Consider the following 16085-nt stretch of genomic DNA (forward strand, 5'->3'; position numbering starts at 1 on the left):
ACGATTGAGGATCGTCTATATGGTAGACTTTGTCATCTCCCACTTGCTGAATCGTTTACACGATTCTTCTTCCTCCGGTCTCGTCCTCTAACCAAGTACACATATAGCACACACTTCTAGATTCTCACACTGAGAATACCAAGGTAGCCACTGTGGTGGTGTCGTATTCAACTCGACATAGTTCGAGTTTTTGGAGGTTATTCGCTGTGTTCATGTTCTGTAATGCGAAGAGTGCAGCTGTCGGTCTTTAGTAGAGTGCTTAAAAGTTAACGGATTGTGCATATCGTGATTAAAGCATTTAGTCAGTTATACACGTACCGTTAGAGCTTCAATCTACAGGTTCATAAGGTCCCCTTGGTATCTCAATGAATTCAAGTTGAGAATCAGTTTTTGGGTTAGTTTGAAGTGTTCAAATTAACAAAAGGGAATTTGGTATATATGATATAATTAAATTAATTCAATTATATATGATATGATCGATTTAATGTATTTGATACATTATTATTGGAGGAATTAATATAAATATGATTTATATTAAATGTCATAAAGGAGAAAAAGAACTATAGTTTATATATTGCATATGATGTGATATTGAAACTATAGGTTATAAATATAATATGATAAATTAGTTATTGCATTTACTAATAATAAATTAATTATAAGATAATTGATTTCGATTTTCTCCAATAACAACCATGGTGGGAGGTTATAGACGGTTTATGGCAACTAGTTGGATAAAGTGAAATAGTTTTTCATTTTTCATTCGATCCACTACGCGAAAAAGGATATACAATAACTTGTTGAGAGAGTAAACGATCAATCGAGTTTTTCTATAGATAGATACTCGTTACTAAATGATCGAGTACCCAAGTCTAGACGATAGACTTCTTCCTTCTCCCACTTACTCGATCGTTTAGTTCCTCATTCCTTCTTCCAAATCCATACAGAGGCCACATCTTCTGGATTCTTACATCGAGAATACTAAGGTAGCCTCGTGGTAGTGTCAAGTTTTTGTTAGAGGGTCGAGGATCGAGTTTTACTCGATTGTGTTCGAGGTTCTACCAGTTCATGCAGTTTGCTGATTTTCTCGCGTTGTGTTTGTGCTATTGAATGCTTTGCTGATTGATCGAGGGAATACTAGAAGAAATGATCTTCAAAGGTATTTTTACTCAATCCCTTATTTTTTTACCTTTGTAGCATGTTGTAATTTACTCATTATGCATAATTATTGTTGTTTTATTGTAAATGTCTTGTTCTTTCACAATGGCATTTGGAACGATATACTTCCGTTCATTGGTTCTCTATATTTAGAGATCCTTCATAAGGTTGGATACCTTATGTTAGTAATACTACGAGTATGACCTGCTGTGTAGATGTTACAAATGTTGTAAAGTTCTACAAATGATATGATCCTGATCATTCATGTATTAGACATGCGAGCGAGGATATTCTATACAAAGAAGTTTGTATAAGTCCGGACCACGAAATGCTTAGTCTCATTATATAATACCGTTCATAATAGAGACTTTCATTTCACCAGAATGACCATAGGTAACATGACCTTAATCCTGATTGAGTTGTGAATGTTGGGTTTTATGTCCTAAAATTCGTGATTTGTAAACAGTAGAACTTATTCTGAAGTTTTAATAAGTTGTTATTGAATATATTGTTTTTTAGAAATTCAATAAACCTAAAGTCCCTTGACTATTACATGAGTACTTGAACTTTATGTGGAGACATAAAAGTGGATCAGGTTTGAGTAAATAGTCAAAATGATCTATAGTATATGAATAAGGTTGGGTGCCTTATTCTGATAACACTATTGGATGCGGTCTACTCTGTAGTTGTAACAAAGAGTTGTAAAGTGCTACAAACGAAGTGATCCTAATTCGTACATTTTATGACATAAGGAGTGGGGGCGTCATGTGCAAATGAGTTTTGTACAAGATCGGACCATGAAACCAGTCACTCTTACTTTATAACCTTTTTTATTGTTTAAGACTGACTATTTCAAAGCGATAACCTATGTAACTTGACCTTAATCCTGAGATAACTATGAACTCCTATTTGTTCAGGATTATCCTTTGATCTGCAAACGGTGAGAGTAGACCAACGTCTTTCCTTAATAAGCCTCTCATTTTAGGGATAAGACCAGATAAATAGCTTGGGGACATAGTCCTGCAAGATGAAATTTACTCCTACCCGATTAGGGTTAGTAGAGAGGTTGTTCCCTTTAAGTGCTGATTCTGGGTCTTGAACAAGAGGTCTCACCCTCTCATTGACCCGAGAGGGATTCGATTTGTTGATTAGATCACAAATAAATTATTCATTAAAGGATCAGTGGGACTTAAGAAATAAGAGGTAATTTCGAGGGTAAAACAAAGATTCGACCCACTCGTCATTACGAACAACCTGTGAAGGGTTAACTTATTAATCATGGTTATATCGAGTTGACATAATATATCTATAGTGAGAGGAGTTCAACTATGGGCTTTAATTGAATCACCCATTAGTTAACGAATGAGGGTTAGTTCGGTCTAATGAGTTTAGCCAATTAATCTCAGATTGTTGGAGCGCATGATCTGTAGGTTTGCGAGGTCCCCCTACTAACTTGTAAACAGATTAGCTCGAGAATGGCGTGATAAGTTAATTTAAAATTTTCAAATTAGAATTAAACGGAATCGAAAAAATAATATTTAAATATGATTTAAATATTTGAAGATGGAATTGTGTAAAATTAATCTAATATTTGATATTAAATTAATTAGAATTATTTAAATTGTTTAAATAATTATTTATTAATTTTATTAAGAAAATTAATTTATGAAATTAATTTGATAAAATTAATAATATTTTTTCAATTTTATATAATGAAATTGATTTGAGGAATCGATTTATGAGAAATTGAAAAAGAAGAAAAAACACAAAAATGGAAAATAGGCATTCTCCATTACTTCTTCAAGTTGCTCACACAAAACCCATCATTTTGGTCTTCATTTACTCCAAGCATGAGCTGCATCTCATGCAACTAATCTCTTTGCATGATATTCTGAAATATATTGAAGAGATTGGAGTGATTTTGAGGCAATGCAATCAGTAGAATTTCTCTAAAAAATTCGTGTGAAGAAGTTGTTCTTCTGTTGGGTTGCTGCTGTGAGTTTGTCTCCAAATTCCCTTGATTCCAGCTTATTTTGAGTCTTACAACTCAATCTAGAGCACCAAGAGGATAGTAGGGAAGATTTTGGGGTGGTCTACAACAAGATTCATAGGAGATTTGCAGCTGAAATTCAAGCTTTGAGGAAGTTCTACAAAGGTATGTCACGACACCCATTAATTTCTGCTAAAACATGCTTTTATTTCTATCAAAATTAATGAATTAGAGTGCTTATGGATCCTGGTCACTTCTATTGCGTGTTGGTTCGTACCAACAATTGGTATCAGAGCATCATATAAACATTCAATTCGATTTAATTTTGGTGTGGTGGGTGTTTTATATGAGTTATATGAAACTGTTATACTGATATGGTTGTTTGAGTTTATGCTTTTAATTTCTCTTTCATTTCTCAATTAAATTTGTAATTGGCTCTTGTTTGATGAGCTTATATGTGTTTCCAAGAGTCTGTAATTTATTTAGAGTCGTTAGAGTTGAAATTAAGCTGTAATTTGAAGATACAAGCGAAGAGGCCAAGTTGTAGATTTCAGATTTTCAGCCTCTGTTCATGTCATCGTTGAGCTTCAGTAGCTAGATAATCGTTTAGCTTCGCGCGTTAGACGATGTGAAGAAAAGCTAAGCGATCATGTAGCTTCGGGCGTTGATCGTTGAAGTGTTATACAATGGCACTACACGATCGTTGGGAGCTAAGCGATGTGTGGAAGTGCTATGCGATGGCATTAAGCGATCATGTAGTTTTGTATGGGAGCTAAACGATGCGGTGAAGAGCTATGTGATAGCACTTCACGATAGTTTATCTCTTTGTGGTAGCAAAGCGATACGGTGAAGAGCTATGCGATAACACTACACGATCGTTTACCTCTATGCGGTAGCTAAGCGATGTGCCGAAGAGCTAACCGATAGCATTACATGATCGCTTACCATTGCGTGCGCTAAACGATCAACTTCAGGTGTTATACGATGGTGCTAAGCGATCATGTAGTAATTGTTTGACGTTAGACGATGGAGCTACACGATAGTGTTAGAAATTAAGTGATCGTGTAGCGTTGTCCGACACTAGATGATGGCACTATGCGATAGAATGTAGATACTACACGATCGTATACCTTGGTTAGGCGCCCTGCATTGGTGCTACACAATCATGCAAGCACTAAACTATCAAGCAAATGCATGATGATGGTCGTCAATGCTAAATATGAGTCTTAGCAAGATATTGAGCATGGAGCGAGAGCAGCCGGTTCGACTGGTTCTCTTGGGGTTCGGTCCGGTTCAGCCTCAAATGGTTTTTGGCTGGTCCGGTTCAGACGATTCGGGTCTGGTTCAACTATTTGAGTTCATTTTGGAGCGGTTCAGAAGCTGATTTGTAATAATTAGGTTTTTGTTTGCTTGTTTATTCCAAAACTAAAACCATATCAACTAGTGTTTAATTATTTATGCATGTGATATATGTTATAATTAAATAAATCTTGTATGTGCATATAGTATGCCATGTAATTTAAAATCCCATCGTAGAAAGTATGTTGCATGCATTGAAAGTATGTTATAAAATGTTATAATATATAGTATGCATGTTAGGCTTTCTTTTGTTTAATATAATAGTTATATTAGATATTGAATGCCTTTGTTGTTTGTTCTGGATGTTTAGCATGTCTAAAAATTTGTAAGCTGTTATAAAATTGGGTTAGATGTTTAAAATTCATAATAAAGAACAGCTGCATGCTCACTTAGGTTAACCACTTGTTTTAATAGTTAAAATAGGTCGTTAAACTTATAAAACTAGGGTTACAAACTCAACTGGAATATAGTTCTGTCGAAGGCTGGGATACTTAAATTGACGGTTTAAGGAACACCTCCTACCTGGGGATTATGGCTGAATTATTGAGCATTGGTAACCAGTTTTATGAGTATACGTGAACGGTGTGAGGTAATAAAAATGGTTTATCACCTAAATATCGTAGGTTTAAAATCCATTTAGAAGTGTTATACTTGGATAAACCATCTAGACTTAGGGTTGTTTTTATTAGCTAAAAAGAACCTAAGTGTAAATTTACCCAAATATTTAGAACACTTCAGTGGGAGATTAAAACTTATTAGCTCACCGTGAGATCCATGCTCGACTTCGTGTCGATTTTACCTCGATTGTTCCATGCGAAAAGTGTTTGCATGGGTCAATAACAAGGTGAATGAGGGAAGTCGTTCATAGTATGTGGGTGAAAGAAATGTGTCAACATTGTCATACGGTCTCCTCCATTAGTCTGAACCGTGAGATTTCTATATTGCGCCTGCTGTCGTTTTTAGGTGGCACTAGCTAGTCGTTAACCGCAGTGATCCTTATAAAGGGTTGTAACATAGAATTCAGAACAACCTAGGCTTTAGTAAAATGAATAAGGTCTTATAGTTCCGTCTTGGGTATTGTCTTCTATTTCGGAGACGTACTCATACCGTTCTGTAAGATCTGAAAATGGTGTATCTACACTTATAAGAATTACTATGTTAGTAAAGATCTTGACCGAAAATGATAACTAAATGATTATCGGAATATGAGTTATTCTGGAGATAGTATTTGGTCAAAAACTATCTTGCGTCCGTGAAGGAATTCTTGACTGCCCCTTGGTAGCAATTGTTCTAAATCACTTAAGTATCGTTGCAAAAAATAATGATTATGGGTACATTATCACTTTGCTAAAACTTGATTGGACTTAAAAGAATTTCACTTATAGAAATTGTTTATAATTTCAGAATGACGAGTTTAATTATACAGTTGTTGGCATCGGACAAACTGATCGAGGATAACTATGTGACATGGAAATTAAATTTGAACACGATACTTACGATAGACGATTTGCAATTTGTCTTAACAGAGGAATGTCCTCCCATTCCTAGCTTTAATTCTAACCGAACTGTTCGGAAAGCATTTGATAGATGGATCCAGCGAATGATAAAGCTTGGGCTTATATTCTTGCAGCTTATCTGATGTTTTAGCCAAAAAACACGAGAATATGAGTATTGCCAAAGAGATTATGGAATTTGTGAGAGGGATGTTTGGACAACCGTCCTTCACCCTGAGGCATGATGCTATCAAATACGTTTATAACAGCTGCATGAAAGAGGGGACCTCAGTTCGTGAACATGTCTTGGTCATGATGGTGCACTTTAATGTGGTAGAAGTAAACGACGCTGTTTTGGACGAGAGAAGCCAAGTTGATTTTATTCTAGAATCTCTTCCAAAGAGTTTTATGTAATTCTGTACGAATACATTGATGAATAAAATTCAACTTGACTACTCTGCTGATTGAGCTACTGGCTTTCCAAACTATGTTGAGAAATAAGGATCTGGAATCAGAAGTAAATGTTGTTTCTGCTGAAAAGAAAGGAACGTCCTCCAAGTTTGGTGTTTCCTCCTCTTCGTAGAGTAAGAGTATTCCTGCAAAGAAAGACAAAGGGAAAGGGAAGAAGAAGCCTGCTGGCAAGAAAACCGCTGCAGACAAAGGGAAATGTTTCCACTGCAACGAAGAAGGGCTCTGGAAGAGAAATTTCCCTAAATACCTTGCTGAGAAGAAAGCAGAAAAAGCTAAACAGGCAGCTTAGTTCCTAAAGACTGCTTACTCAGCTTGACTAGTGGGAGAAATTGCTGCTGATGATGATGTTACTTGGTTTTTGTTATCATGTAATGAACATATTGTACATATTTTTGTTTTGAATGAAATGTCCATTTTCAAAAAATATATATATATGTTCTATCTCATATAAACTCCTGTTAAGAATCAAATTGTTAAAAGCCATTTGCAAATATTCAGATATTTAAACGGCTAAGATCAAAGTATAGTAAGTTTAAAGATTTCTAGATCTAACTATTAACAAGAGTTGTTAAGACAGGTCAGACGGATCTTAATTAAAGAGTTGAGAGTACCTCAATGTAGTGGGAGGAAAGTATGCTTCATGGTCATTATTGAGAATTAAATGCAATCCCCATATAGTTTAATAAGAAGCCTATTGTACATTAATATGTTTACAATGATTCTCTCGGCTAAAGTGTTTGACAATCATCTAGTAAAACTAGAAATATCAAATTAAATAACCTAGGGCAAGTGGGAGAAATATCGGGTATGTGATACCGAAAGGTAAACCATGAGTATAGGATGCCTTAGTTTATTGTATTTCTCTATAAAACTTAGGAACTCAGTCTTATATAACAGATACATAAGTTACCATTGGAGTTTCAGTCCAAGTGGGAGTTTGTTGGGTTTTATGTCCTAAAACTCGTGGTTTGTAAATAGTGGAACATATTTTGAAAATTCAACAAGTTGTTATTGAATATATTGTTTTTTAGAAATCCAATAAACCCAAAGTTCTTTGACTATTACATGAGTACTTGAACTTCATGTGGAGACATACAAGTGGATCAAATTCGAGTAACTGATATCTTACTCATTGGAAATGATGTAGGTCTACTGACATCAATTAAAAACTGGTTACTGACCCAATTCCAAATGAAAGATTTGGGAAAGACTCAGTTTGTTCTAGGTATACAGATCTTTCAAGATCGTAAGAAAAAGTGCTAGCACTATCTCAGGTATCGTACATTGACAAGATGTTGCTCAAGTACACGATGCAGGACTTCAAAAAGGGCCTACTGCTGTTTAGGCATGGAGTCACTTTGTCTAAGGACATGTGTCCTAAGACGCCTTAAGAGGTTGAGGAGATGAGACGGGTCCCATATGCATCTGTTATTGGCAGTTTGATGTACGCGATGCTCTGTACTAGGCCAGACATCTGCTATGCTGTGGGAATAGTCAATAGGTATTAGTTTAACCCAGGCCAGGGTCATTGGACCGCGATGAAGAACATCCTCAAGTATCTTCGGAGAACGAGGGACTACATGCTCGTGTATGGATCTAAGGATTTGATCCATATTGGATACATGGATTTTGACTTTCAGACTGATAGAGACTCTCGGAAGTCCACTTCAGGGTCAATTTTTACTCTTAATGGAAGAGCTGTAGTGTGGCAAAGCACTAAGCAGGGGTGCATCGCCGACTCCACGATGGAGGCCGAGTACGTAGTAGCTTGTGAAGCTACTAGGAGACCGTCTGGCTCAAGAAGTTCCTGATAGAGCTGGAAGTCGTTCTAGATATGTCTAGGCCCATGACCCTCTATTTTGACAATAATGGTGCTGTGGTGAACTCCAAGGAGCTTAGGAGTCACAGGCACGACAAACATATAGAGCGGAAGTATCACCTGTTCTGCGAGATCGTGCATTGAGGGGACGTGATCGTCACGAAGATCGCTTTGGAGCACAACGTTGCTGACCCGTTTACGAAGGCTCTCATGGCTATAGTGTTTGAGGGTCTTTTTTAGAGCATGGGTCTACGGGACCACACGTGGCTGGACTAGGGCAAGTGGAAAATTTTCTTGTACTGGGCCTTAGTGCTCTAATTTATTGTTTTGTACTAGTTTATGTATACCTCACTCACTTTAGGACAAGTGGGAGATTGTTAGGGATGATTCCCTAATGTCTCGTGTCCTATAGTTTATAAACATTTTTTGTACGAACACTTGTGATATATGATATATGATATTATCTTCACTTTTTGACTTTGCACATTGGATGTTTTATTTGCTTTACCACAAACCAATAAACTAAAATCCCTGGTTGTCATTATGTAACTTAAGCATGTATGTGGTGACATACAAGTGGATCATGTCTTAAGAGATAACCAAAATGACATGTAGTATATGGATATAAGAGGGAAACCCTATCATGGTAACACTACGGATGCAGCCCGCTTTGTGGAACAAGTTAAAAATGTTGTGATTTATTACAGATGGTCTGATCCTGATCATTCATATGGGAACGTGCGAGTGGGGATGTCCTATACAAAAGAGTTTGTATAAGATGACCACGAAATGTTAATGTCTCGTTATATAACATCGTTCATGACAGAGACTTCACTTCTCTAGGATGACCATAAGTAACATGACCTCAATCCTGAGTGAGTTGGGAACTCCTGCCATTGAGGGCGGTCTTTTGATTTTCATGGGTGCGAGTGGTTAGGTCGCCGTTTCAAACCTACCACTTCAGGGATTCGTCTAATTTGAGAGCTGAGAATTCAGCTACACAAGATGGAATTCACTTTTTTCCCGAAGTAGGGCCACCGACCTTATCTTGGCCCGAGAGGTATTCGCACATAGTAGGACTATGTTGTATTGTTCATTAATCAGTGGTACTTAAGGTGTAAGATGTAACTACAGGGGCAAAATGGTAAATTGACTCAGCTGTACTTACGAGCATTTGTGAAGGGTTACCGTACTCATTATTGGTTATATCCAATGGACATAAAAATATATCTGTGGTAAGAAGAGTTTAGCTATCAGTCTTTAGTGGAATGTCGGCAGTTAACGGATGGTGGATCTCGTGGCTAAAAAGTTTAGTCAGCTATTCGCGTACCGTTGGAGCTTCGATCTATAAGTCCATAAGGTTCCCTTGGTAGCTTGGATACAAGTTGAGAATTAGTTTTTGGGTCAGTTTGAAATGTTTAAATTGACAAGAGATAGTTCGATTATATATGATATAATTAAACTGGTTAATTATATATGATATGATTGATTAAATGTAATGAGATAGATTAATTTGGAGAAAATTGGATATAAATATAATTTATATCAAGTAGAGAAGAAAACACTATGGTTGATATATATTATCAAACTATAGGTTATGAATATAATATGATTATATTTATTATTATTTTATTTGGACAGTTGTGGGATAATTTCCTGGCGTTTTCTTTGTAACCATACAATAGTGGGAAGTTCAACTTTGTTTTGTAACTGAATAATAAATTGAAAATGGTTTTCATTTTGAAAAGAGATCGAAAAAATAGCTCACGGAGTAGGTCTACTGACATCAGTTAAGAACTGGCTAGCGACCCAATTCCAAATGAAATATTTGAGAGAGGCTCTGTTTGTTCTTGGTATTCAAGTCTTTTGTGATCGTAAGAACAAAGTGCTAGTGCTGTCTCAGACATCGTATATTGACAAGATGTTTCTCAAGTACTCGATGCAGAAATCCAAAAGGGGCCTACTTCCTTTCAGGCATGGAGTTACTTTGTCTAAGGAAATGTATCTTAAGACGTCTCAAAAGGTTGAGGAGATGAAACGAGCCCCTATGCATTTGTCGTTGGCAGTTTGATGTATGTGATGCTCTGTACTAAACCAGACATCTGCTATGCTGTGGGGATTGTTTGTAGGTATCAGTTTAATCTAGGACAGAGTCACTAGACTGCAGTCAAGAATATCCTCAAGTATCTTTAGAGAATAAGGGACTACATACTTGTGTATGGAACTAGAGATTTGATCCTTACTAGTTACACGGATTCTAACTTTCAGACTGATAAGGATTCTAGGAAATCCACTTCAGGGTTAGTTTTCACTCTTAACGGAAGAGCAGTAGTGTGATGAAGCACTAAGCATGGGTGCATTGCCAACTCCATGACGAAGGCCGAGTATGTAGCGACTGCTGAAGCTGCTAAGGAGGCCGTTTGGCTTAAGAAATTCCTGACTGATCTGGAAGTTGTTCCAGACAAGTCTAGACCCATCACCTTTTATTGTGACAATGGTGGTGCTGTGGCGAACTCTAGGGAGCCTAGGAGTCACAAGCGCGACAAACATATAGAGCAGATAGTGCATCGAAGGGACGTGATAGTCACGAAGATTGCTTCGGAGCAAAACGTTGCTACCCCGTTTACGAAGGCTCTCACGACTACAGTTTTTTAGGCTCACCTTCAAAGCATAGGACTACGGGGGTCTGTGGCTGGACTGGGGCAAGTGAGAGATTTTTATACTGGGCTTTAGTGCCCTAGTTTATTGTTTTGTACACCCCATTAGCTTTAGGACAAGCGGGAGATTTTTAAGGTTGATGCCCTAAACTCTCATTAGGACCTGTTGTTTGTAAACACTGTATTGAACAAACGCTTGTGATATAATAATATGATATATTTTCTTCACTGTTGTCTATGAAACATGAGATATTTTATTTGCTTTACCACAAACCAATAAACTAAGATCCTTGGTTGTCGTTGTAACTTAAGCATGTATGTGGAGACATACAGATGGATCATGCCTTAAGTGATAATCAAAATGGTCTGTAGTATATGGATATAGGAGGGAAACCTTATCTTGGTGACACTACGGATACGGCCCGCTTTTTAGATTGTTACAAGTGTTGTGACATGCTACAGATGATCTGATCTTGATCATTCATGTAGAGATATGCGAGCGGAGGCGTCCTATACAAAGAAGTTTGTATAAGACTGGACCATGAAGTGTAATAGTCTCATTACATAACATCGTTCATGATAGAGACTTCACTTCACTAGGATGACCCTAGGTAGCATGACCTTAATTCTAAGTGAGTTGGAAATTCTTGCCTTTGAAGGCGGTCCTTTAATTTACATGGGTGCGAGTGGCCAAATTTTCGACTCAAACCTACCACATTAGGGATTCGTTTGATTGGAGAGATGGGAACTCAGCTACACAAGATAGAATTCAGTCCTTCTCCGAAGCAGGGGTAAGTAGATAGATTGCTCCTTTAAGGGCTGATTTTGGGACTTGAACGATGTGGCAGCACACACCTTCTCATGGCCTGAGAGGTGTCCACTCATAGTAGGACTATGAGATATTGTTCATTAGTGGGATCAGTAGTACTTAAGAAGTTAGATGTAACTACATGGGCAAAACGGTAAATTGGCCCAGCTATACTTACGCGCATCTGTGAAGGATTATCATACTGTTAATTGGTTATTCCGATGGATACCTAAATATATCTGTGGTGAGAAGAGTGTAGTTGTCAGTCTTTAGTGGAGTGCTCGATAATTAACAGATGGTGGATCTCGTGGCTAAAGAGTTTAGTCAGCTATTCATGTACCGTTGAAGCTTCAAGCTACAGGTCCATAAGGTCCCCTTGGTAGCTCAATGGATTCAAGTAGAGAATCAGTTTTTGGGTCAGTTTGAAATGTTCAAATTGACAAAAGGGAGTTTGATTATATATGATATGATTAAACTGGTTCAATTATATATGATATAGTTGACATGATGTATGAGATATATTAATTGGAGAAAAATGATATAAATATGATTTATATCAAGTAAAGAAGTAAAAGACTATGGTTTGAATGTTGCATATGATGTGATATTAAAACTATAGGTTATAAATATAATATGATAAGTTAGTTATTATATTTATTTATAATTATTAGTTATTATATTTATTTATAATTAAACAATTATGAGATAATTGTTGGTGGTTTTCTTCATAATCGTGCGTGGAAGTGGGAGGTTGCATTTAGTTTTCATAACTGAAGGATAAAATGAAAGTAGTTTTCATTTTGCTAAAGGATCGGATAATCGCTTCACAAGTTATACACAGCCTATCGTTTACTAACGAGAGCCTACACAATAGCCTCAGTGTTTTCTAAACAATCGTGTATCGCGTATCTACCTAAACGATCGTGTAACTTTTACTAAGCGATCGCGCACCTAAGCAAGATTACCTAAACGATCATCCTGTTTTACTAAACAATCGTGTATCCTTTACTAAACGATCAAACACTAGTCTATACGATAGACTTCAAACCTCTCCCACTTGCTTGGTCGTTGAATACGATCGTTCTTTCCTCCTTCCCTCTACCGAATCCAATAGAGCCCACACCTCATAGATTCTCACTCCGAGAATACCAAGGTCACTAAGTGCTGGTGTCCAAGTTGCTACTTGTTCATGTAGAAGACAGTTTGTTTGCTGAACGAGAGCGAGAGATTTGGGTAGAGGATCACAGTGACAGCGAGAGGTGTTATTCTTGATGAAAGCGAGAGAAAGACAGAAGAAAGGTTCTTCAAAGGTGAGTCTTTCGTTCCTTTCTATTTATTTGTTCAAAGCATGTTGTAATTTGATAGTAGATGGATAATTTGTATGTATTATTGTGAATGCTGTATTTCTGTCACAATGAATTTGAATGATCTTGCTTCCGCTCGTAGGTAATCTTTTATAAGAGTTCCTTCAATTTGATACATTATTTGATAAATTAGTGAATATACTATGATATGATGTGATATTAAAACTATATGTTATAAATATACTATGATAAATTAGTTATTATATTTATTTATAATTTAAATAAATTATAAAATAATCGAATTTAGATTTTTTTTCTCCTAATAACCGACTTAGTGGGAATTTGTAATAAGATTTTTGGTAACTGATGGATAAAATGAAAATCATTTTCATTTTTTTAAACAATCGAATGGAAAAGAAGAAAAATCTATACGATAGCTTTGAAAGAGTAAACGATCAAGGAACGAATAATCTATACGATAGTCACTCACTACTAAATGATCGAGTACCCAAGTCTATACGACAGACTTCTTGATTCTCCCACTTACTTGATCGTTTACCCGATCATCTAATTCCTCCTTCCCTCTACCAAATCCATACAGAGCCTATACCTTTTAGATTCTCACACCGAGAATACCAAGGTAGCCTCGTGGTAGTGTCGAGTTTTCTTTCAAGGGTGAGTATCGAGTTAACTCGATTGTGATCGAGGATCTTATAGTTCTTATTGTTTGCTGGATTTATTCGCGTTGCGTTTGTGCTGTTGGACGCTTTGCTGTTGAATTGAGGAAATACAAGAAGAAAAGTTCTTCAAAGGTATGTTTACTTGATCTTTTGTTTTAATCTTTGAAGCATGTTGTAATTTAGACTTGATGCATAACTGTTCTGTGTTAGATTGTAAATGTTCATGTTCTTTCACAATGGGATTTGGAACGATCTGCTTCCAAATCTCATTGTTCATTGTAAATGCTCATTGGTTTTCTATATTTAGAGATCCTTCAATTGGTACCCCTAACCCCACTCATGTTAAGATGACTAAAGACCCCAATGGGCCATCTGTTGATGAGAACTTGTATCGAAGTATTATTGGGAGTTTACTTTACCTCACTGCCATAGGCCTGACATTGCTTTTGCTATTAAGATCTATGTCAGATATTAACCGAAACCTAAATTTAGCCATTTACTGAGTGTCAAGCGAATCATCAAATACATTAATGGTACATGTGAGTATGGTATTCTATATTCTTTTGACATTAACTGCTCTCCAGTTGGTTATTGTGATGTAGATTGGGCTAGAAGCTCAAAAGATAGAAAAAGCACTTTAGATGGATGTTTCTTTTTGGGAAACAATTGGGTGTCCTGGTTCAGCAAGAAACAGAACTGTGTCTTTCTATCCCTTGTTGAAGTTTAATATGTTGTTGTAGGTAGTAGTTACACTCAGCTTCTCTGGATGAAACAGATGCTCAGAGAATATGATGTCATGCAAAACACTATGACATTGTACTATAACAACTTGAGCGCATTCAATATTTCTAAGAATCCAGTTCAATACAATAGAACGAAACATATTGTCATCAGACACCATTTCATCAGAGAAATGGTTGAAAGGAAACAGATTGTCTTAGAACATATTCGAACTAAAAATCAGATTGCTAACATATTTACAAAGACTCTCGATGCTAAACAGTTTGAGACTCTTCGAACGGCTTTGAGCCTTTATACAATTGATTCATAATAGTTAATCAAGCTCTGGAAGTGGGCTGCGAAGGGATTAAGGCCTATTTCTTCGATGTTGGACTTGTGGTCTTTTATTGATGGATGTTGTGAGGCAAAACATAGTAAGTTTTGTAGTATTTACTATTCATATATTTATAATAACTCTCAAAAGTTGTGTTTTGGTAGGAAAGAAGTTTTTGAATTTTTGCATGACCACATTCTCTTCAACTTCCTCTATGATCGTAGGTGTCCTCTGATGGTATTGAACAAAATGGTGAGTAATCGAACTGCAACTCATACTTCGAAATCTAAGATGGTGAGCTATAAGGAAAATGCAAATAGACGAAGGATTCATGACTCATTTGAAGGAAATGCTTCGTCAAATGTCATGGAAGTTGATTCCTCCTTAAACCCTAAGGCTGAGACCTTGAGTCCAGGAAAGGCCGTTTCTCCATCTGGTGTTAAGCAGAAAAGATTGTGTCTCTCGACAAGAGGTAAAAGCAAGAAGAAGGACAAGGGGGAAACCTCTCTTAGACTAACCATGGAGAACCTTGTGGGTCCTAGCATTAATGTTAAACTGTCTTGTTTTTCCTCTGAGTCCTAAAAATCCACAGGTACTGATCCTTCTCTTATTGTCTGTGGGAATGAAAATGTTACTGGTATTAAGGATGTCTTGCATGTTTCGAATGTTGATCAAACTCAAATTGATAAAGCTAGAGTTAAAAAGTCTAGGGTTTTTGTTTTTGTGAATTCGCCAAAAGATAATTTGTGTGGAAGTAGTCCTTCTGCGGTAGGTGTGGAATTTAACATTAATGAACCTGTCTAAAATGTTGAAATTGTTGAGATTGGGGCTTTAAATATTCTATCAAATGTCATTGCATCTGGTGAGGTGCATGAGTCAAAAGATGTTGAAAGAGAAGAGAATCAAAAGGTTTCTTATCAGTGGGATGATAAGAGCATCTCGAGTAAAGAATGTTTTGGAAATGAAATTCAAGATAAATTGTCCAACAAAAGTGAGGAAAGTGAAAATTCTCTTGAAAAGGAAAATGCAAGGAAGAGCTCTCTCAACTCTGTTAATGACTTGTCTGATTGCAATGTGCCTATTTGTCTGTTGAAGCCAAAAAGTAAGCAAAAAGTTATTGATGAGGAGCCTAGTGCTCAAAATGATTCTGTCTCGGTTTTTTAGGAAAAAGAAAATGAGTTGATGAAACAGAATGTGTTTGTTGAGGAAGTACAGAAACCAAAGGTCAAGAAAAGAGTGAAGAAGAAAGATGTTCCTACTGTGCCATTAGAAAAAATTTCTTTCCATTCTAT

The sequence above is a fragment of the Benincasa hispida genome, chromosome 10 (assembly GCF_009727055.1).
Source record: "Benincasa hispida cultivar B227 chromosome 10, ASM972705v1, whole genome shotgun sequence".
Taxonomy (NCBI): Eukaryota; Viridiplantae; Streptophyta; class Magnoliopsida; order Cucurbitales; family Cucurbitaceae; genus Benincasa; species Benincasa hispida.